The following is a 25,702-nucleotide window of genomic DNA, read 5'->3' on the forward strand; positions in this document are numbered from 1 at the left end:
CCGGTATAAACTGGATAAAACCGGAATGAACTGGTTTAAACCGGATAAAACCAGATTGAAAGGGTTTAAACCGGATTGAACCGGATAGAACTGGTTTCAACCGGATAAAACCGGATTGAACTGGTTTAAACCGGTTTAAACCAGATAAAACCGGATTGAAGCGGTTTAATCCGGTTTAAACCGGATTGAACCAGTTTAAACCAGTTTAAACCAGATTGAACCGGATAGAACCGGTTTAAACTGGATAAAACCGGATTGAACCGGTTTAAACCGGATTAAACCAGATTGAACTGGATAAAACCGGATTGAAACAGCTTAAACCGGTTTAAACCGGATAAAACCGGAATGAACCGGTTTAAACCGGATAAAAACGGATTGAACCGGTTTAAACTGGATAAAACCGGATTGAACTGGTTTAAACCGGTTTAAACTGGATAAAACCGGATTGAACCGGTTTAAACCGGATAAAAACGGATTGAACCGGTTTAAAACGGTTTAAACCGGATAAAACCGGACTGAACCGGTTTAAACCGGATTAAACCGGATAAAACCGGATTGAACTATTTTAAACTGGTCTAAACCAGATAAAACCGGATTGAACCGGTTTAAACCGGATAAAACTGGACTGAACAGGTTTAAACCAGTTTCAACCGGAAAGAACCGGATTGAACCGGTTTAAAGCGGATAAAACCGAATTGAACCGGTTGAAACTGGATTAAACCGGATTGGACCGGCTTAGACCGGTTTAAACCGGTTAAAACTGGATTGAACCGGTTTAAACTGGTATAAACTGGATGAAACCGGAATGAACTGGTTTAAACTGGTTTAAACCGGATAGAACCGGTTGGAACCGGGTAAAACCGGAATGATCCGGTTTAAACCGGCTTAAACCAAATAGAACCGGATAGAACCGGTTTAAACCGGGTAAAACTGGAATGAACCGGTTTAAACCGGCTTAAACCAGATAAAACCGGATAGAACCGGCTTAAACCAGATAGAACCGGATAGAACCGGTTTAAACCGGGTAAAACCGGAATGAACCGGTTTAAACCGGATAAATCAGGATAAAACCGGTTTTAACCGGTTTTAACCTGATTAAACCGGATAAAACTGGATTGAACCGGTTTAAACCGGTATAAACTGGATAAAACCGGAATGAACTGGTTTAAACCGGATAAAACCAGATTGAACGGGTTCAAAACGGATAAAACCGGATAGAACCGGTTGAAACCGGTTTAAACCGGATTGAACCGGATAGAACCGGTTTAAACCGGATAAAACCGGATTGAACTGGTTTAAACCGGTTTAAAACAGATAAAACCGGATTGAAGCGGTTTAATCCGGTTTAAACCGGATTGAACCAGTTTAAACCAGTTTAAACCGGATAGAACCGGTTTAAACTGGATAAAACTGGATTGAACCGGTTTAAACCGGATAAAACCGGATTGAACCGGATAAAACCGGATTGAACCGGTTTCAACCGGATAAAACCGGATTGACCCGGTTTAAACCGGACAAAACCGGATTGAACCGGTTTAAACCGGTTTCAACCGGATAGAACCGGATAGAACCGGTTTAAACCGGATAAAACTGGATTGAACCGGTTTAAACCGGTTTAAACCGCATAAAACCGGATTGAACCGGTTTAAACCGGATAAATCAGGATAAAACCGGTTTTAACCGGTTTTAACCTGATTAAACCGGATAAAACCCGATTGAACCGGTTTAAACCGGTTTATACCGGGTAAAACCAGACTGAACCGGTTTAAACCGGATTAAACCAGATTGAACCGGCTTAGACCGGTTTAAACCGGATTGAACCTGATAAAACCGGATTGAACCGGTTTAAACCGGTTTAAACCGGGCAAAACTGGATTGAAACAGTTTAAAGCGAATAAAACCGGATTGAACCGGTTTAAACAGGTTTAAACCGGATAAAACCAGATTGAACCGGTTTAAACCGGATAAAACCAGATAGAACCGGTTTTAACCGGTTTAAACCGGATTGAACCGGATAGAACCGGTTGAAACTGCATAAAACCGGATTGAACTGGTTTAAACCAGATAAAACCGGATTGAACCGGTTTAAACCGGATCAAACCGGATTGAACTGGTTTAAAGTGGTTTAAACTGGAGAGAATCAGATTGAACAGATGTAAACCAGTTTAAACCGGAGAGAACCGGATTGAACCGGTTTAAACCTTTTTAAACCAGATAAAAACGCATAGAACCGTTTTAAACCGGATAAAACTGCATTGAACCGGTTTAAACCGGTTTAAAACGGATAAAACCGGACAGAACCAGTTTAAACTGGATAGAACCGGATTGAACCGGTTTAAACCCGATAAAACCGGATTGAACTGGTTTAAACCGGATAAAACCGGATAAAAACGGATTTAACTGGTTTAATCTGGATAAAACCGGATTGAACTGGTTAAAACTGGTTTAAAGGGCATAAAACCGGATAGAAGCCTTTTGAACCGGATAAAACCAGATTGAACCGGTTTCCACCGGTTTAAACTGGATAAAACCATATTGAACCGGATTAAACTGGATAAAACCGGATTGAACCAGTTTAATCCGGTTGAAAATGGATAAAACCGGATTTTAATGGTTTAAACCAGATAAAACCGGATTGAACCGTTTTAATCCGGTTAAAACCGGATTGAACCGGTTTAAACTGGTTTAAACCGGAGAGAACCGGATTGGACCGTTTTAAACCGGTTTAAAACGGAGAGAACTGGATTGAACCGGTTTAAACCGGTTTAAACCAGATAAAACCGGTTAGAACCAGTTTAAACTGGATAGAACCTGATTGAACCGGTTTAAAGCGGATAAAACCGGATTGAAATGGTATAAACTGGATAAAACCGGATGGAACCGGTTTAAACGATATAAAACCGGATTGAACTGGTATAAACCGGTTTAAACCGGACAAAAACGGATTTAACTGGTTTAAACCGGATAAAACCGGATTGAACTGGTTTAATCCGGATAAAACCGGATAGAACCGGTTTAATCCGGATAAAACCAGATAGAACCGGTTTAAACCGGATAGAACCGCATTGAACTGGTTTAAACCTGTTTAAATCGGATAAAACCAGATAGAACCGGATTAAACCGGATAAATCCTGATTGAACCAGTTTCAACCCGATAAAACCGGATTGAACTGGTTTAAACCGACTGAAACTGGATTGACCCCGTTTAAACCGGTTTATACCAGATAAAAACAGATCGAACCGGTTTAAACCCGATAAAACCGGATTGAACTGTTTAAACTGGATAAAACCGGCTTGAACCGGTTTAAACCTGTTTAAACCGGATAAAACCAGATAGAACCGGTTTAAACCGGATAAAACCGGATTGAACCAGTTCAAACCGGTTTAAACCAGACAAAACCGGATTGAACTGGTTTAAACCGGTTTAAACCGGATAAAACTTGATTGAACGGGTTTAAACCGGATAAAACCGGATTGAACCGGTTTAAACCGGATAAAAGCGGATTGAACCGGTTTAAACCAGATAAAACCGGATTAAACCGGTTTAAACTGGATAAAACCGGAATGAACCGGTTTAAACGGGCTTAAACCAGATAGAACCTGATAGAACCGGTTTAAACTGGATAAAACCGGATTAAACCGGTTTAAACCGGTTTCAACTGGATAAAAACGGTTTGAACAGGTTTAAACCAGATAAAACCGGAATGAACCGGCGTAAACCGGTTTAAACCAGATAGAACAGGCTTAAAGTGGATAAAACCGGATTGAACCAGTTAAAACCGGTTTAAACCGGATAGAACCGGTTTCAACCGGATTGAACCCGATAAAACCGGATTGAACCGGTTTAAACCGGTTAAAACCGGATAAAACCGGAATGAACCGGCTTAAACCAGTTTAAACCAGAGAGAACCGGCTTAAACCGGTTTCAACGGGATAAAACCGGATTGAACCGGCTTAAACCGGTTTAAACCAGATAGAACGGGCTTAAACCCGTTTAAACTGGGTAAAACCGGTATGATCCGGCTCAAACCCGTTTAAACCGGATAAAACCGGATTGAACCAGCTTAAACCAGTTTAAACCGGATAAAACCGGAATGAACCGGCTTAAACCAGTTTAAACCAGAGAGAACCGGCTTAAACCAGTTTAAACCGGATAAAACCGGAATGAACCGGCTTAAACCGGTTTAAACCAGATAGAACCGGCTTAAACCGGTTTAAACCGGATAAAACCGGATTGAACCGGCTTAAACCGGTTTAAACCAGATAGAACCGGCTTAAACCCGTTTAAACCGGATAAAACCGGAATGAACCGGCTTAAACCGTTTTAAACCAGATAGAACCGGCTTAAACCGGTTTAAACCGGATAAAACCGGATTGAACCGTATTAAACCGGTTTAAAACGAATAAAACCGGTTTGAAACGGTTTAAACCTGATAAAACCGGATAAAAACGGATTTAACCGGTTTAAACCGGTTTAAACCTGATAAACCCGGAATGAACCAGCTTAAAACGGTTTAAACCGGATAAGACCGGTTTAAACCGGATAAAACCAGTTGAACCAGGCTAACTGCTTTAAACCGGATAGAACCGGTTTAAACCGGATAAAACCAGATTGAACCGGCTTAAACCGGTTTAAACCGGATAAAACCGGATTGAAACAGCTTAAACCGGTTTAAACCGGATAAAACCGGAATGAACCGGTTTAAACCGGATAAAAACGGATTGAACAGGTTTAAACCAGTTTCCACCGGAAAGAACCGGATTGAACCGTTTTAAAGCGGATAAAACCGAATTGAACCGGTTGAAACTGGATTAAACCGGATTGGACCGGCTTAGACCGGTTTAAACCGGTTAAAACTGGATTGAACCGGTTTAAACCGGTATAAACTGGATGAAACCGGAATGAACTGGTTTAAACCGGTTTAAACCGGATAGAACCGGTTGGAACCGGGTAAAACCGGAATGAACCGGTTTAAACCGGCTTAAACCATATAGAACCGGATAGAACTGGTTTAAACCGGGTAAAACCGGAATGAACCGGTTTAAACCGGCTTAAACCAGATAAAACCGGATAGAACCGGCTTAAACCAGATAGAACCGGATAGAACCGGTTTAAACCGGGTAAAACCGGATTGAACCGGTTTAAACCGGTTTAAACTGGATAAAACCGGTTTGAACCGGTTTAAACCAGATCAAACCGGAATGAACCGGCTTAAACCGGTTTAAACCAGATAGAACAGGCTTAAACCGGATAAAACCGGATTGAACCGGTTTAAACCGGATAAAACCGGATTGAACCAGTTTAAACCGGATTGAACCCGATAAAACCGGATTGAACCGGTTTAAAACGGATTAAACCCGATTGAACCAGCTTAGACCGGTTGAAACCGGATAAAACCGGATTGAACCGGTTTAAACCGGTATAAACTGGATAAAACCGGAATTAACTGGTTTAAACCGGATAAAACCAGATTGAAAGGGTTTAAACCGGATTGAACCGGATAGAACCGGTTTCAACCGGATAAAACCGGATTGAACTTGTTTAAACCGGTTTAAACCAGATAAAACCGGATTGAAGCGGTTTAATCCGGTTTAAACCGGATTGAACCAGTTTAAACCAGTTTAAACCAGATTGAACCGTATAGAACCGGTTTAAACTGGATAAAACCGGATTGAACCGGTTTAAACAGGATTAAACCAGATTGAACCGGATAAAACCGGATTGAAACAGCTTAAACCGGTTTAAACCGGATAAAACCGGAATGAACCGGTTTAAACCGGATAAAAACGGATTGAACCGGTTTAAACTGGATAAAACCGGATTGAACCGGTTTAAACCGGATTAAACCGGATAAAAACGGATTGAACCGGTTTAAAACGGTTTAAACCGGATAAAACCGGACTGAACCGGTTTAAACCGGATTAAACCGGATAAAACCGGATTGAACTATTTTAAACTGGTCTAAACCAGATAAAACCGGATTGAACCGGTTTAAACCGGATAAAACTGGATTGAACAGGTTTAAACCAGTTTCAACCGGAAAGAACCGATTGAACCGGTTTAAAGCGGATAAAACCGAATTGAACCGGTTGAAACTGGATTAAACCGGATTGGACCGGCTTAGACCGGTTTAAACCGGTTAAATATGGATTGAACCGGTTTAAACCGGTATAAACTGGATGAAACCGGAATGAACTGGTTTAAACCGGTTTAAACCGGATAGAACCGGTTGGAACCGGGTAAAACCGGAATGAACCGGTTTAAACCGGCTTAAACCAGATAGAACCGGATAGAACCGGTTTAAACCGGGTAAAACCGGAATGAACCGGTTTAAACCGGCTTAAACCAGATAAAACCGGATAGAACCGGCTTAAACCAGATAGAACCGGATAGAACCGGTTTAAACCGGGTAAAACCGGAATGAACCGGTTTAAACCGGCTTAAACCAGATAGAACCGGATAGAACCGGTTTAAACTGGATAAAACCGGATTGAACTGGTTTAAACCTGTTTAAACTGGATAAAACCGGTTTGAACCGGTTTAAGCCAGATAAAACCGGAATGTACCGGCTTAAACCGGTTTAAACCAGATAGAACAGGCTTAAACCGGATAAAACCGGATTGAACCGTTTTAAACCGGTTTAAACCGGATAAAACCGGATTGAACCAGTTTAAACCGGATTGAACCCGATAAAACCGGATTGAACCGGTTTAAAACGGATTAAACCCGATTGAACCGGCTTAGACCGGTTTAAACCGGATAAAACCGGATTGAACCGGTTTAAACCTTTTTAAACCAGATAAAAACGCATAGAACCGTTTTAAACCGGATAAAACTGCATTGAACCGGTTTAAACCGGTTTAAAACGGATAAAACCGGACAGAACCAGTTTAAACTGGATAGAACCGGATTGAACCGGTTTAAACCCGATAAAACCGGATTGAACCGGTTTAAACCGGATAAAACCGGATAAAAATGGATTTAACTGGTTTAATCTGGATAAAACCGGATTGAACTGGTTAAAACTGCTTTAAAGGGCATAAAACCGGATAGAACCCGTTTGAACCGGATAAAACCAGATTGAACCGGTTTCCACCGGTTTAAACCGGATAAAACCATATTGAACCGGATTAAACTGGATAAAACCGGATTGAACCAGTTTAATGCGGTTGAAAATGGATAAAACCGGATTTTAATGGTTTAAACCGGATAAAACCGGATTGAACCGGCTTAAACCGGTTTAAACCAGATAGAACCGGCTTAAACCGGTTTAAACCGGATTGAACCGGCTTAAACCAGTTTAAACCAGATAGAACCGGCTTAAACCCGTTTAAACCGGATAAAACCGGATTGACCCGGTTTAAACCGGACAAAACCGGATTGAACCGGTTTAAACCGGTTTAAACCGCATAAAACCGGATTGAACCGGTTTAAACCGGATAAATCAGGATAAAACCGGTTTTAACCGGTTTAAACCTGTTTAAACCGGATAAAACCCGATTGAACCGGTTTAAACCGGTTTATACCGGATAAAACCAGACTGAACCGGTTTAAACCGGATTAAACCGGATTGAACCGGCTTAGACCGGTTTTAACCGGATAAAACCGAATAGAACCGGTTTAAACCGGATTGAACCTGATAAAACCGGATTGAACCGGTTTAAACCGGTTTAAACCGGATAAAACCGGATTGAAACAGTTTAAAGCGGATAAAACCGGATTGAACAGGTTTAAACTGGATAAAACCAGATTGAACCGGTTTAAACCGGATAAAACCAGATAGAACCGGTTTTAACCGGTTTAAACCGGTTTAAACCGGATAAAACTTGATTGAACGGGTTTAAACCGGATAAAACCGGATAGAACCGGTTTAAACCGGATAAAAGCGGATTGAACCGGTTTAAACCGGATAAAACCGGAATGAACCGGTTTAAACGGGCTTAAACCAGATAGAACCTGATAGAACCGGTTTACACTGGATAAAACCGCATTAAACCGGTTTAAACCGGTTTAAACTGGATAAAAACGGTTTGGACAGGTTTAAACCAGATAAAACCGGAATGAACCGGCGTAAACCAGTTTAAACCAGATAGAACAGGCTTAAAGTGGATAAAACCGGATTGAACCACTTTAAACCGGTTTAAACTGGATAGAACCGGTTTCAACCGGATTGAACCCGATAAAACCGGATTGAACCGGTTTAAACCGGTTTAAACCGGATAAAACCGGATTGAACCGGTTTAAACCGGATTAAACCGGATAAAACCGGAATGAACCGGCTTAAACCAGTTTAAACCAGAGAGAACCGGCTTAAACCGGTTTCAACGGGATAAAACCGGATTGAACCGGCTTAAACCGGTTTAAACCAGATAGAACCGGCTTAAACCCGTTTAAACCGGATAAAACCGGAATGAACCGGCTTAAACCAGTTTAAACCAGAGAGAACCGGCTTAAACCGGTTTAAACCGGATAAAACTGGATTGAACCGGCTTAAACCGGTTTAAACCAGATAGAACCGGCTTAAACCGGTTTAAACCGGATAAAACCGGATTGAACCGGCTTAAACCGGTTTAAACCAGATAGAACCGGCTTAAACCCGTTTAAACCGGATAAAACCGGAATGAACCGGCTTAAACCGTTTTAAACCAGATAGAACCGGCTTAAACCGGTTTAAACCGGATAAAACCGGATTGAACCGTATTAAACCGGTTTAAAACGAATAAAACCGGTTTGAAACGGTTTAAACCTGATAAAACCGGATAAAAACGGATTTAACCGGTTTAAACCGGTTTAAACCTGATAAACCCGGAATGAACCAGCTTAAAACGGTTTAAACCGGATAAGACCGGTTTAAACCGGATAAAACAAGATTGAACCGGCTTAAACCGGTTTAAACCGGATAAAACCGGATTGAAACAGCTTAAACCGGTTTAAACCGGATAAAACCGGAATGAACCGGTTTAAACCGGATAAAAATGGATTGAACCGGTTTAAACTGGATAAAACCGGATTGAACTAGTTTAAACCGGTTTAAACTGGATAAAACTGGATTGAACCGGTTTAAACCGGATTAAACCGGATAAAAACGGATTGAACCGGTTTAAAACGGTTAAAACCGGATAAAACCGGACTGAACCGGTTTAAACCGGATAAAACCGGATTGAACTATTTTAAACTGGTCTAAACCAGATAAAACCGGATTGAACCGGTTTAAACCGGATAAAACTGGATTGAACAGGTTTAAACCAGCTTCAACCGGAAAGAAACGGATTGAACCGGTTTAAAGCGGATAAAACCGAATTGAACCGGTTGAAACTGGATTAAACCGGATTGGACCGGCTTAGACCGGTTAAAACTGGATTGAACCGGTTTAAACCGGTATAAACTGGATGAAACCGGAATGAACTGGTTTAAACCGGTTTAAACCGGATAGAACCGGTTGGAACCGGGTAAAACCGGAATGAACCGGTTTAAACCGGCTTAAACCAGATAGAACCGGATAGAACCGGTTTAAACCGGGTAAAAGCGGAATGAACCGGTTTAAACCGGCTTAAACCAGATAGAACCGGATAGAACCGGTTTAAACTGGATAAAACCGGATTGAACCGGTTTAAACCGGTTTAAACTGGATAAAACCGGTTTGAACCGGTTTAAACCAGATAAAACCGGAATGAACCGGCTTAAACCGGTTTAAACCAGATAGAACAGGCTTAAACCGGATAAAACCGGATTGAACCGGTTTAAACCGGATAAAACCGGATTGAACCAGTTTAAACCGGATTGAACCCGATAAAACCGGATTGAACCGGTTTAAAACGGATTAAACCCGATTGAACCGGCTTAGACCGGTTGAAACCGGATTGAACCGGTTTAAACCGGTATAAACTGGATAAAACCGGAATGAACTGGTTTAAACCGGATAAAACCAGATTGAAAGGGTTTAAACCGGATTGAACCGGATAGAACCGGTTTCAACCGGATAAAACCGGATTGAACTGGTTTAAACCGGTTTAAACCAGATAAAACCGGATTGAAGCGGTTTAATCCGGTTTAAACCGGATTGAACCAGTTTAAACCAGTTTAAACCAGATTGAACCGGATAGAACCGGTTTAAACTGGATAAAACCGGATTGAACCGGTTTAAACCGGATTAAACCAGATTGAACCGGATAAAACCGGATTGAAACAGCTTAAACCGGTTTAAACCGGATAAAACCGGAATGAACCGGTTTAAACCGGATAAAAACGGATTGAACCGGTTTAAACTGGATAAAACCGGATTGAACTGGTTTAAACCGGTTTAAACTGGATAAAACCGGATTGAACCGGTTTAAACCGGATAAAAACGGATTGAACCGGTTTAAAACGGTTTAAACCGGATAAAACCGGACTGAACCGGTTTAAACCGGATTAAACCGGATAAAACCGGATTGAACTATTTTAAACTGGTCTAAACCAGATAAAACCGGATTGAACCGGTTTAAACCGGATAAAACTGGATTGAACAGGTTTAAACCAGTTTCAACCGGAAAGAACCGGATTGAACCGGTTTAAAGCGGATAAAACCGAATTGAACCGGTTGAAACTGGATTAAACCGGATTGGACCGGCTTAGACCGGTTTAAACCGGTTAAAACTGGATTGAACCGGTTTAAACTGGTATAAACTGGATGAAACCGGAATGAACTGGTTTAAACTGGTTTAAACCGGATAGAACCGGTTGGAACCGGGTAAAACCGGAATGATCCGGTTTAAACCGGCTTAAACCAGATAGAACCGGATAGAACCGGTTTAAACCGGGTAAAACCGGAATGAACTGGTTTAAACCGGCTTAAACCAGATAAAACCGGACAGAACCGGCTTAAACCAGATAGAACCGGATAAAACCGGAATGAACTGGCTTAAACCAGTTTAAACCAGAGAGAACCGGCTTAAACCGGTTTCAACGGGATAAAACCGGATTGAACCGGCTTAAACCGGTTTAAACCAGATAGAACCGGCTTAAACCGGTTTAAACCGGATAAAACCGGATTGAACCGGCTTAAACCGGTTTAAACCAGATAGAACCGGCGTAAACCCGTTTAAACCGGATAAAACCGGAATGCACCGGTTTAAACCGGATTGAACCTGATAAAACCGGATTGAACCGGTTTAAACCAGTTTAAACCGGATAAAACCGGATTGAAACAGTTTAAAGCGGATAAAACCGGATTGAACAGGTTTAAACCGGATAAAACCAGATTGAACCGGTTTAAACCGGATAAAACCAGATAGAACCGGTTTTAACCGGTTTAAACCGGATTGAACCGGATAGAACCGGTTGAAACTGCATAAAACCGGATTGAACTGGTTTAAACCAGATAAAACCGGATTGAACCGGTTTAAACCGGATCAAACGGGATTGAACTGGTTTAAAGTGGTTTAAACTGGAGAGAATCAGATTGAACAGATGTAAACCGGTTTAAACCGGAGAGAACCGGATTGAACCGGTTTAAACCTTTTTAAACCAGATAAAAACGCATAGAACCGTTTTAAACCGGATAAAACTGCATTGAACCGGTTTAAACCGGTTTAAAACGGATAAAACCAGACAGAACCAGTTTAAACTGGATAGAACCGGATTGAACCGGTTTAAACCCGATAAAACCGGATTGAACTGGTTTAAACCGGATAAAACCGGATAAAAACGGATTTAACTGGTTTAATCTGGATAAAACCGGATTGAACTGGTTAAAACTGGTTTAAAGGGCATAAAACCGGATAGAACCCGTTTGAACTGGATAAAACCAGATTGAACCGGTTTCCACCGGTTTAAACCGGATAAAACCATATTGAACCGGATTAAACTGGATAAAACCGGATTGAACCAGTTTAATCCGGTTGAAAATGGATAAAACCGGATTTTAATGGTTTAAACCAGATAAAACCGGATTGAACCGTTTTAATCCGGTTAAAACCGGATTGAACCAGTTTAAACTGGTTTAAACCGGAGAGAACCGGATTGGACCGTTTTAAACCGGTTTAAAATGGAGAGAACTGGATTGAACCGGTTTAAACCGGTTTAAACCAGATAAAACCGGTTAGAACCAGTTTAAACTGGATAGAACCTGATTGAACCGGTTTAAAGCGGATAAAACCGGATTGTAATGGTATAAACTGGATAAAACCGGATGGAACCGGTTTAAACGATATAAAACCGGATTGAACTGGTATAAACCGGTTTAAACCGGACAAAAACGGATTTAACTGGTTTAAACCGGATAAAACCGGATTGAACTGGTTTAATCCGGATAAAACCGGATAGAACCGGTTTAATCCGGATAAAACCAGATAGAACCGGTTTAAACCGGATAGAACCGCATTGAACTGGTTTAAACCTGTTTAAATCGGATAAAACCAGATAGAACCGGATTAAACCGGATAAATCCTGATTGAACCAGTTTCAACCCGATAAAACCGGATTGAACTGGTTTAAACCGACTGAAACTGGATTGACCCCGTTTAAACCGGTTTATACCGGATAAAAACAGATCGAACCGGTTTAAACCCGATAAAACCGGATTGAACTGTTTAAACTGGATAAAACCGGCTTGAACCGGTTTAAACCTGTTTAAACCGGATAAAACCAGATAGAACCGGTTTAAACCGGATAAAACCGGATTGAACCGGTTCAAACCGGTTTAAACCAGACAAAACCGGATTGAACCGGTTTAAACCGGATAAAACTTGATTGAACGGGTTTAAACCGGATAAAACCGGATTGAACCGGTTTAAACCGGATAAAAGCGGATTGAACCGGTTTAAACCAGATAAAACCGGATTAAACCGGTTTAAACCGGATAAAACCGGAATGAACCGGTTTAAATGGGCTTAAACCAGATAGAACCTGATAGAACCGGTTTAAACTGGATAAAACCGGATTAAACCGGTTTAAACCGGTTTAAACTGGATAAAAACGGTTTGAACAGGTTTAAACCAGATAAAACCGGAATGAACCGGCGTAAACCGGTTTCAACCAGATAGAACAGGCTTAAAGTAAATAAAACCGGATTGAACCGGTTTAAACCGGTTTAAACCGGATAAAAGCGGATTGAACCGGTTTAAACCGGATTAAACCGGATAAAACCGGAATGAACCGGCTTAAACCAGTTTAAACCAGAGAGAACCGGCTTAAACCGGTTTCAACGGGATAAAACCGGATTGAACCGGCTTAAACCGGTTTAAACCAGATAGAACCGGCTTAAACCCGTTTAAACCGGATAAAACCGGTATGATCCGGCTCAAACCCGTTTAAACCGGATAAAACCGGATTGAACCGGCTTAAACCAGTTTAAACCGGATAAAACCGGAATGAACCGGCTTAAACCAGTTTAAACCAGAGAGAACCGGCTTAAACCGGTTTAAACCAGATAAAACCGGATTGAACCGGCTTAAACCGGTTTAAACCAGATAGAACCGGCTTAAACCGGTTTAAACCGGATAAAACCGGATTGAACCGGCTTAAACCAGTTTAAACCAGATAGAACCGGCTTAAACCCGTTTAAACCGGATACAACCGGAATTAACCGGCTTAAACCGTTTTAAACCAGATAGAACCGGCTTAAACCGGTTTAAACCGGATAAAACCGGATTGAACCGTATTAAACCGGTTTAAAACGAATAAAACCGGTTTGAAACGGTTTAAACCTGATAAAACCGGATAAAAACGGATTTAACCGGTTTAAACCGGTTTAAACCTGATAAACCCGGAATGAACCAGCTTAAAACGGTTTAAACCGGATAAGACCGGTTTAAACCGGATAAAACCAGATTGAACCAGGCTAACTGGTTTAAACCGGATAGAACCAGTTTAAACCGGATAAAACCAGATTGAACCGGCTTAAACCGGTTTAAACCGGATAAAACCGGATTGAAACAGCTTAAACCGGTTTAAACCGGATAAAACCAGAATGAACCGGTTTAAACCGGATAAAAACGGATTGAACCGGTTTAAACTGGATAAAACCGGATTGAACTGGTTTAAACCGGTTTAAACTGGATAAAAACGGATTGAACCGGTTTAAACCGGATAAAAACGGATTGAACCGGTTTAAAACGGTTTAAACCGGATAAAACCGGACTGAACCGGTTTAAACCGGATTAAACCGGATAAAACCGGATTGAACTATTTTAAACTGGTCTAAACCAGATAAAACCGGATTGAACCGGTTTAAACCGGATAAAACTGGATTGAACAGGTTTAAACCAGTTTCAACCGGAAAGAACCGGATTGAACCGGTTTAAAGCGGATAAAACCGAATTGAACCGGTTGAAACTGGATTAAACCGGATTGGACCGGCTTAGACCGGTTTAAACCGGTTAAAACTGGATTGAACCGGTTTAAACCGGTATAAACTGGATGAAACCGGAATGAACTGGTTTAAACCGGTTTAAACCGGATAGAACCGGTTGGAACCGGGTAAAACCGGAATGAACCGGTTTAAACCGGCTTAAACCAGATAGAACCGGATAGAACCAGTTTAAACCGGGTAAAACCGGAATGAACCGGTTTAAACCGGCTTAAACCAGATAAAACCGGATAGAACCGGCTTAAACCAGATAGAACCGGATAGAACCGGTTTAAACCGGGTAAAACCGGAATGAACCGGTTTAAACCGGCTTAAACCAGATAGAACCGTATAGAACCGGTTTAAACTGGATAAAAACGGATTGAACCGGTTTAAACCGGTTTAAACTGGATAAAAACGGTTTGAACCGGTTTAACCCAGATAATACCGGAATGAACCGGCTTAAACCGGTTTAAACCAGATAGAACAGGCTTAAACCGGATAAAACCGGATTGAACCGGTTTAAACCGGTTTAAACTGGATAAAACCGGATTGAACCAGTTTAAACCGGATTGAACCCGATAAAACCCGATTGAACCGGTTTAAAACGGATTAAACCCGATTGAACCGGCTTAGACCGGTTTAAACCGGATAAAACCGGATTGAACCGGTTTAAACCGGTATAAACTGGATAAAACCGGAATGAACTGGTTTAAACCGGATAAAACCAGATTGAACGGGTTTAAACCGGATTGAACCGGATAGAACCGGTTTCAACCGGATAAAACCGGATTGAACTGGTTTAAACCGGTTTAAACCAGATAAAACCGGATTGAAGCAGTTTAATCCGGTTTAAACCGGATTGAACCAGTTTAAACCAGTTTAAACCAGATTGAACCGGATAGAACCGGTTTAAACTGGAAAAAACTGGATTGAACCGGTTTAAACCGGATAAAACCGGATTAAACCAGATTGAACCGGATAAAACCGGATTGAACCGGTTTAAACCGGATAAAACCAGATAAAACTGGAATGAACCGGTTTAAACCGGATAAAAACGGATTGAACCGGTTTAAACTGGATAAAACCGGATTGAACTGGTTTAAACCGACTGAAACTGGATTGACCCCGTTTAAACCGGTTTATACCGGATAAAAACAGATCGAACCGGTTTAAACCGGATTAAACCGGATAAAAACGGATTGAACCGGTTTAAAACGGATTAAACCGGATAAAAACGGATTGAACCGGTTTAAAACGGTTTAAACCGGATAAAACCGGACTGAACCGGTTTAAACCGGATTAAACCGTATAAAACCGGATTGAACTATTTTAAACTGGTCTAAACCAGATAAAACCGGATTGAACCGGTTTAAACCGGATAAAACTGGATTGAACAGGTTTAAACCAGTTTCAACCGGAAAGAAACGGATTGAACCGGTTTAAAGCGGATAAAACCGAATTGAACCGGTTGAAACTGGATTAAACCGGATTGGACCGGCTTAGACCGGTTTAAACCGGTTAAAACTGGATTGAACCGGTTTAAACCGGTATAAACTGGATGAAACCGGACAGAACCAGTTTAAACTGGATAGAACCGGATTGAACCAGTATAAACCCGATAAAACCGGATTGAACCGGTTTAAACCGGATAAAACCGGATAAAAACGGATTTAACTGGTTTAATCTGGATAAAACCGGATTGAACTGGTTAAAACTGGTTTAAAGGGCATAAAACCGGATAGAACCCGTTTGAACCGGATAAAACCAGATTGAACCGGTTTCCACCGGTTTAAACCGGATAAAACCATATTGAACCGGATTAAACTGGATAAAACCGGATTGAAACAGTTTAATCCGGTTGAAAATGGATAAAACCGGATTTTAATGGTTTAAACCAGATAAAACCGGATTGAACCGTTTTAATCCGGTTAAAACCGGATTGAACCGGTTTAAACTGGTTTAAACCGGAGAGAACCGGATTGGACCGTTTTAAACCGGTTTAAAACGGAGAGAACTGGATTGAACCGGTTTAAACCGGTTTAAACCAGACAAAACCGGTTAGAACCAGTTTAAACTGGATAGAACCTGATTGAACCGGTTTAAAGCGGATAAAACCGGATTGAAATGGTATAAACTGGATAAAACCGGATGGAACCGGTTTAACCGATATAAAACCGGATTGAACTGGTATAAACCGGTTTAAACCGGACAAAAACGGATTTAACTGGTTTAAACCGGATAAAACCGGATTGAACTGGTTTAATCCGGATAAAACCGGATAGAACCGGTTTAATCCGGATAAAACCAGATAGAACCGGTTTAAACCGGATAGAACCGCATTGAACTGGTTTAAACCTGTTTAAATCGGATAAAACCAGATAGAACTGGATTAAACCGGATAAATCCTGATTGAACCAGTTTCAACCCGATAAAACCGGATTGAACTGGTTTAAACCGACTGAAACTGGATTGACCCCGTTTAAACCGGTTTATACCGGATAAAAACAGATCGAACCGGTTTAAACCCGATAAAACCGGATTGAACTGTTTAAACTGGATAAAACCGGCTTGAACCGGTTTAAACCTGTTTAAACCGGATAAAACCAGATAGAACCGGTTTAAACCGGATAAAACCGGATTGAACCAGTTGAAACCGGTTTAAACCAGACAAAACCGGATTGAACCGGTTTAAACCGGTTTAAACCGGATAAAACTTGATTGAACGGGTTTAAACCGGATAAAACCGGATTGAACCGGTTTAAACCGGATAAAAGCGGATTGAACCGGTTTAAACCAGATAAAACCGGATTAAACCGGTTTAAACCGGATAAAACCGGAATGAACCGGTTTAAACGGGCTTAAACCAGATAGAACCTGATAGAACAGGTTTAAACTGGATAAAACCGGATTAAACCGGTTTAAACCGGTTTAAACTGGATAAAAACGGTTTGAACAGGTTTAAACCAGATAACACCGGAATGAACCGGCGTAAACCGGTTTAAACCAGATAGAACAGGCTTAAAGTGGATAAAACCGGATTGAACCAGTTTAAACCGGTTTAAACCGGATAGAACCGGTTTCAACCGGATTGAACCCGATAAAACCGGATTGAACCGGTTTAAACAGGTTTAAACCGGATAAAACCGGATTGAACCGGTTTAAACCGGATTAAACCGGATAAAACCGGAATGAACCGGCTTAAACCAGTTTAAACCAGAGAGAACCGGCTTAAACCGGTTTCAACGGGATAAAACCGGATTGAACCGGCTTAAACCGGTTTAAAGCAGATAGAACCGGCTTAAACCCGTTTAAACCGGATAAAACCGGTATGATCCGGCTTAAACCAGTTTAAACCGGATAAAACCGGATTGAACCGGCTTAAACCAGTTTAAACCGGATAAAACCGGAATGAACCGGCTTAAACCAGTTTAAACCAGAGAGAACCGGCTTAAACCGGTTTAAACCGGATAAAACCGGATTGAACCGGCTTAAACCGGTTTAAACCAGATAGAACCGGCTTAAACCGGTTTAAACCGGATAAAACCGGATTGAACCGGCTTAAACCGGTTTAAACCCGATAGAACCGGCGTAAACCGTTTAAACCGGATAAAACCGGAATGAACCGGCTTAAACCGTTTTAAACCAGATAGAACCGGCTTAAACCGGTTTAAACCGGATAAAACCGGATTGAACCGTATTAAACCGGTTTAAAACGAATAAAACCGGTTTGAAACGGTTTAAACCTGATAAAACCGGATAAAAACGGATTTAACCGGTTTAAACCGGTTTAAACCTGATAAACCCGGAATGAACCAGCTTAAAACGGTTTAAACCGGATAAGACCGGTTTAAACCGGATAAAACCAGATTGAACCAGGCTAACTGGTTTAAACCGGATAGAACCGGTTTAAACCGGATAAAACCAGATTGAACCGGCTTAAACCGGTTTAAACCGGATAAAACCGGATTGAAACAGCTTAAACCGATTAAAACCGGATAAAACCGGAATGAACCGGTTTAAACCGGATAAAACCGGATTGAACTGGTTTAAACCGGTTTAAACTGGATACAACCGGATTGAACCGGTTTAAACCGGATTAAACCGGATAAAAACGGATTGAACCGGTTTAAAACGGTTTAAACCGGATAAAACCGGACTGAACCGGTTTAAACCGGATTAAACCGGATAAAACCGGATTGAACTATTTTAAACTTGTCTAAACCAGATAAAACCGGATTGAACCGGTTTAAACCGGATAAAACTGGATTGAACAGGTTTAAACCAGTTTCAACGGGAAAGAACCGGATTGAACCGGTTTAAAGCGGATAAAACCGAATTGAACCGGTTGAAACTGGATTAAACCGGATTGGACCGGCTTAGACCGGTTTAAACCGGTTAAAACTGGATTGAACCGGTTTAAACCGGTATAAACTGGATGAAACCGGAATGAACTGGTTTAAACCGGTTTACACCGGATAGAACCGGTTGGAACCGGGTAAAACCGGAATGAACCGGTTTAAACCGGCTTAAACCAGATAGAACCGGATAGAACCGGTTTAAACTGGGTAAAACCGGAATGAACCGGTTTAAACCGGCTTAAACCAGATAAAACCGGATAGAACCGGCTTAAACCAGATAGAACCGGATAGAACCGGTTTAAACCGGGTAAAACCGGAATGAACCGGTTTAAACCGGCTTAAACCAGATAGAACCGGATAGAACCGGTTTAAACTGGATAAAACCGGATTGAACTGGTTTAAACCGGTTTAAACTGGATAAAACCGGTTGGAACCGGTTTAAACCAGATAAAACCGGAATGAACCGGCTTAAACCGGTTTAAACCAGATAGAACAGGCTTAAACCGGATAAAACCGGATTGAACTGGTTTAAACCGTTTTAAACCGGATAAAACCGGATTGAACCAGTTTAAACCGGATTGAACCCGATAAAACCGGATTGAACCGGTTTAAAACGGATTAAAACCGATTGAACCGGCTTAGACCGGTTTAAACCGGATAAAACCGGATTGAACCGGTTTAAACCGGTATAAACTGGATAAAACCGGAATGAACTGGTTTAAACGGGATAAAACCAGATTGAACGGGTTTAAACAGGATTGAACCGGATAGAACCGGTTTCAACCGGATAAAACCGGATTGAACTGGTTTAAACCGGTTTAAACCAGGTAAAACCGGATTGAAGCGGTTTAATCCGGTTTAAACCGGATTGAACCAGTTTAAACCAGTTTAAACCAGATTGAACCGGATAGAACCGGTTTAAACTGGATAAAACCGGATTGAACCGGTTTAAACCGGATAAAACCGGATGAAACCGGATTGAACCGGATAAAACCGGATTGAACCGGTTTCAACCGGTTAAAACCGGATTGACCCGGTTTAAACAGGACAAAACCGGATTGAACCGGTTTAAACCGGTTTAAACCAGATAGAACCGGATAGAACCGGTTTAAACCGGATAAAACCGGATTGAACCGGTTTAAACCGGTTTAAACCGCATAAAACCGGATTGAACCGGTTTAAACCGGATAAATCAGGATAAAACCGGTTTTAACCGGTTTAAACCCGTTTAAACCGGATAAAACCCGATTGAACCGGTTTAAACCGGTTTATACCGGATAAAACCAGACTGAACCGGTTTAAACCGGATTAAACCGGATTGAACCGGCTTAGACCGGTTTTAACCGGATAAAACCGAATAGAACCGGTTTAAACCGGATTGAACCTGATAAAACCGGATTGAACCGGTTTAAACCAGTTTAAACCGGATAAAACCGGATTGAAACAGTTTAAAGCGGATAAAACCGGATTGAACAGGTTTAAACCGGATGAAACCAGATTGAACCGGTTTAAACCGGATAAAACCAGATAGAACTGGTTTTAACCGATTTAAACCGGATTGAACCGGATAGAACCGGTTGAAACTGCATAAAACCGGATTGAACTGGTTTAAACCAGATAAAACCGGATTGAACCGGTTTAAACCGGATCAAACCGGATTGAACTGGTTTAAAGTGGTTTAAACTGGAGAGAATCAGATTGAACAGATGTAAACCGGTTTAAACCGGAGAGAACCGGATTGAACCGGTTTAAACCTTTTTAAACCAGATAAAAACGCATAGAACCGTTTTAAACCGGATAAAACTGCATTGAACCGGTTTAAACCGGTTTAAAACGGATAAAACCAGACAGAACCAGTTTAAACTGGATAGAACCGGATTGAACCGGTTTAAACCCGATAAAACCGGATTGAACCGGTTTAAACCGGATAAAACCGGATAAAAACGGATTTAACTGGTTTAATCTGGATAAAACCGGATTGAACTGGTTAAAACTGCTTTAAAGGGCATAAAACCGGATGGAACCCGTTTGAACCGGATAAAACCAGATTGAACCGGTTTCCACCGGTTTAAACCAGATAAAACCATATTGAACCGGATTAAACTGGATAAAACCGGATTGAACCAGTTTAATCCAGTTGAAAATGGATAAAACCGGATTTTAATGGTTTAAACCAGATAAAACCGGATTGAACCGTTTTAATCCGGTTAAAACCGGATTGAACCGGTTTAAACTGGTTTAAACCGGAGAGAACCGGATTGGACCGTTTTAAACCGGTTTAAAACGGAGAGAACTGGATTGAACCGGTTTAAACCGGTTTAAACCAGATAAAACCGGTTAGAACCAGTTTAAACTGGATAGAACCTGATTGAACCGGTTTAAAGCGGATAAAACCGGACTGAAATGGTATAAACTGGATAAAACCGGATGGAACCGGTTTAAACGATATAAAACCGGATTGAACTGGTATAAACCGGTTTAAACCGGACAAAAACGGATTTAACTGGTTTAAACCGGATAAAACCGGATTGAACTGGTTTAATCCGGATAAAACCGGATAGAACCGGTTTAATCCGGATAAAACCAGATAGAACCGGTTTAAACCGGATAGAACCGCATTGAACTGGTTTAAACCTGTTTAGATCGGATAAAACCAGATAGAACCGGATTAAACCGGATAAATCCTGATTGAACCAGTTTCAACCCGATAAAACCGGATTGAACTGGTTTAAACCGACTGAAACTGGATTGACCCCGTTTAAACTGGTTTATACCGGATAAAAACAGATCGAACCGGTTTAAACCCGATAAAACCGGATTGAACTGTTTAAACTGGATAAAACCGGCTTGAACCGGTTTAAACCTGTTTAAACCGGATAAAACCAGATAGAACCGGTTTAAACCGGATAAAACCGGATTGAACCGGTTCAAACCGGTTTAAACCAGACAAAAACGGATTGAACCGGTTTAAACCGGTGTAAACCGGATAAAACTTGATTGAACGGGTTTAAACCGGATAAAAACGGATTGAACCGGTTTAAGCCGGATAAAAGCGGATTGAACCGGTTTAAACCACATAAAACCGGATTAAACCTGTTTAAACCGGATAAAACCGGAATGAACCGGTTTAAACGGGCTTAAACCAGATAGAACCTGATAGAACCGGTTTAAACTGGATAAAACCGGATTAAACCGGTTTAAACCGGTTTCAACTGGATAAAAACGGTTTGAACAGGTTTAAACCAGATAAAACCGGAATGAACCGGCGTAAACCGGTTTAAACCAGATAGAACAGGCTTAAAGTGGATAAAACCGGATTGAACCAGTTTAAACCGGTTTAAACCGGATAGAACCGGTTTCAACCGGATTGAACCCGATAAAACCGGATTGAACCGGTTTAAACCGGTTTAAACCGGATAAAAGCGGATTGAACCGGTTTAAACCGGATTAAACCGGATAAAACCGGAATGAACTGGCTTAAACCAGTTTAAACCAGAGAGAACCGGCTTAAACCGGTTTCAACGGGATAAAACCGGATTGAACCGGCTTAAACCGGTTTAAACCAGATAGAACCGGCTTAAACCCGTTTAAACTGGATAAAACCGGTATGATCCGGCTCAAACCCGTTTAAACCGGATAAAACCGGATTGAACCGGCTTAAACCAGTTTAAACCGGATAAAACCGGAATGAACCGGCTTAAACCAGTTTAAACCAGAGAGAACCGGCTTAAACCGGTTTAAACCGGATAAAACCGGATTGAACCGGCTTAAACCGGTTTAAACCAGATAGAACCGGCTTAAACCGGTTTAAACCGGATAAAACCGGATTGAACCGGCTTAAACCAGTTTAAACCAGATAGAACGGGCTTAAACCCGTTTAAACCGGATAAAACCGGAATGAACCGGCTTAAACCGTTTTAAACCAGATAGAACCGGCTTAAACCGGTTTAAACCGGATAAAACCGGATTGAACCGTATTAAACCGGTTTAAAACGAATAAAACCGGTTTGAAACGGTTTAAACCTGATAAAACCGGATAAAAACGGATTTAACCGGTTTAAACCGGTTTAAACCTGATAAACCCGGAATGAACCAGCTTAAAACGGTTTAAACCGGATAAGACCGGTTTAAACCGGATAAAACCAGATTGAACCAGGCTAACTAGTTTAAACCGGATAGAACCGGTTTAAACTGGATAAAACCGGATTGAACCGGTTTAAACCGGATAAAACCGGATTAAACCAGATTGAACTGGATAAAACCGGATTGAAACAGCTTAAACCGGTTTAAACCGGATAAAACCGGAATGAACCGGTTTAAACCGGATAAAAACGGATTGAACCGGTTTAAACTGGATAAAACCGGATTGAACTGGTTTAAACCGGTTTAAACTGGATAAAACCGGATTGAACCGGTTTAAACCGGATTAAACCGGATAAAAACGGATTGAACCGGTTTAAAACGGTTTAAACCGGATAAAACCGGACTGAACCGGTTTAAACCGGATTAAACCGGATAAAACCGGATTGAACTATTTTAAACTGGTCTAAACCAGATAAAACCGGATTGAACCGGTTTAAACCGGATAAAACTGGATTGAACAGGTTTAAACCAGTTTCAACCGGAAAGAAACGGATTGAACCGGTTTAAAGCGGATAAAACCGAATTGAACCGGTTGAAACTGGATTAAACCGGATTGGACCGGCTTAGACCGGTTTAAACCGGTTAAAACTGGATTGAACCGGTTTAAACCGGTATAAACTGGATGAAACCGGACAGAACCAGTTTAAACTGGATAGAACCGGATTGAACCGGTTTAAACCGGATAAAACCGGATGAAACCAGATTGAACCGGATAAAACCGGATTGAACCGGTTTAAACCGGATAAAACCGGATTAAACCGATTTAAACCGGATAAAACCGGATTGAACCGGATAAAACCGGATTGAACCGGTTTCAACCGGTTAAAACCGGATTGACCCGGTTTAAACCGGACAAAACCGGATTGAACCGGTTTAAACCGGTTTAAACCAGATAGAACCGGATAGAACCGGTTTAAACCGGATAAAACCGGATTGAACCGGTTTAAACCGGTTTAAACCGCATAAAACCGGATTGAACCGGTTTAAACCGGATAAATCAGGATAAAACCGGTTTTAACCGGTTTAAACCTGTTTAAACCGGATAAAACCCGATTGAACCGGTTTAAACCGGTTTATACCGGATAAAACCAGACTGAACCGGTTTAAACCGGATTAAACCGGATTGAACCGGCTTAGACCGGTTTTAACCGGATAAAACCGAATAGAACCGGTTTAAACCGGATTGAACCTGATAAAACCGGATTGAACCGGTTTAAACCAGTTTAAACCGGATAAAACCGGATTGAAACAGTTTAAAGCGGATAAAACAGGATTGAACAGGTTTAAACCGGATAAAACCAGATTGAACCGGTTTAAACCGGATAAAACCAGATAGAACTGGTTTTAACCGATTTAAACCGGATTGAACCGGATAGAACCGGTTGAAACTGCATAAAACCGGATTGAACTGGTTTAAACCAGATAAAACCGGATTGAACCGGTTTAAACCGGATCAAACCGGATTGAACTGGTTTAAAGTGGTTTAAACTGGAGAGAATCAGATTGAACAGATGTAAACCGGTTTAAACCGGAGAGAACCGGATTGAACCGGTTTAAACCTTTTTAAACCAGATAAAAACGCATAGAACCGTTTTAAACCGGATAAAACTGCATTGAACCGGTTTAAACCGGTTTAAAACGGATAAAACCGGACAGAACCAGTTTAAACTGGATAGAACCGGATTGAACCGGTTTAAACCCGATAAAACCGGATTGAACCGGTTTAAACCGGATAAAACCGGATAAAAACGGATTTAACTGGTTTAATCTGGATAAAACCGGATTGAACTGGTTAAAACTGCTTTAAAGGGCATAAAACCGGATAGAACCCGTTTGAACCGGATAAAACCAGATTGAAACGGTTTCCACCGGTTTAAACCGGATAAAACCATATTGAACCGGATTAAACTGGATAAAACCGGATTGAACCAGTTTAATGCGGTTGAAAATGGATAAAACCGGATTTTAATGGTTTAAACCGGATAAAACCGGATTGAACCGGCTTAAACCGGTTTAAACCAGATAGAACCGGCTTAAACCGGTTTAAACCGGATTGAACCGGCTTAAACCAGTTTAAACCAGATAGAACCGGCTTAAACCCGTTTAAACCGGATAAAACCGGATTGACCCGGTTTAAACCGGACAAAACCGGATTGAACCGGTTTAAACCGGTTTAAACCGCATAAAACCGGATTGAACCGGTTTAAACCGGATAAATCAGGATAAAACCGGTTTTAACCGGTTTAAACCTGTTTAAACCGGATAAAACCCGATTGAACCGGTTTAAACCGGTTTATACCGGATAAAACCAGACTGAACCGGTTTAAACCGGATTAAACCGGATTGAACCGGCTTAGACCGGTTTTAACCGGATAAAACCGAATAGAACCGGTTTAAAACGGATTGAACCTGATAAAACCGGATTGAACCGGTTTAAACCGGTTTAAACCGGATAAAACCGGATTGAAACAGTTTAAAGCGGATAAAACCGGATTGAACAGGTTTAAACCGGATAAAACCAGATTGAACCGGTTTAAACCGGATAAAACCAGATAGAACCGGTTTTAACCGGTTTAAACCGGTTTAAACCGGATAAAACTTGATTGAACGGGTTTAAACCGGATAAAACCGGATAGAACCGGTTTAAACCGGATAAAAGCGGATTGAACCGGTTTAAACCGGATAAAACCGGAATGAACCGGTTTAAACGGGCTTAAACCAGATAGAACCTGATAGAACCGGTTTACACTGGATAAAACCGGATTAAACCGGTTTAAACCGGTTTAAACTGGATAAAAACGGTTTGGACAGGTTTAAACCAGATAAAACCGGAATGAACCGGCGTAAACCAGTTTAAACCAGATAGAACAG

The sequence above is a fragment of the Cynocephalus volans genome, chromosome 13 (genome assembly GCF_027409185.1).
Source record: "Cynocephalus volans isolate mCynVol1 chromosome 13, mCynVol1.pri, whole genome shotgun sequence".
NCBI lineage: Eukaryota > Metazoa > Chordata > Mammalia > Dermoptera > Cynocephalidae > Cynocephalus > Cynocephalus volans.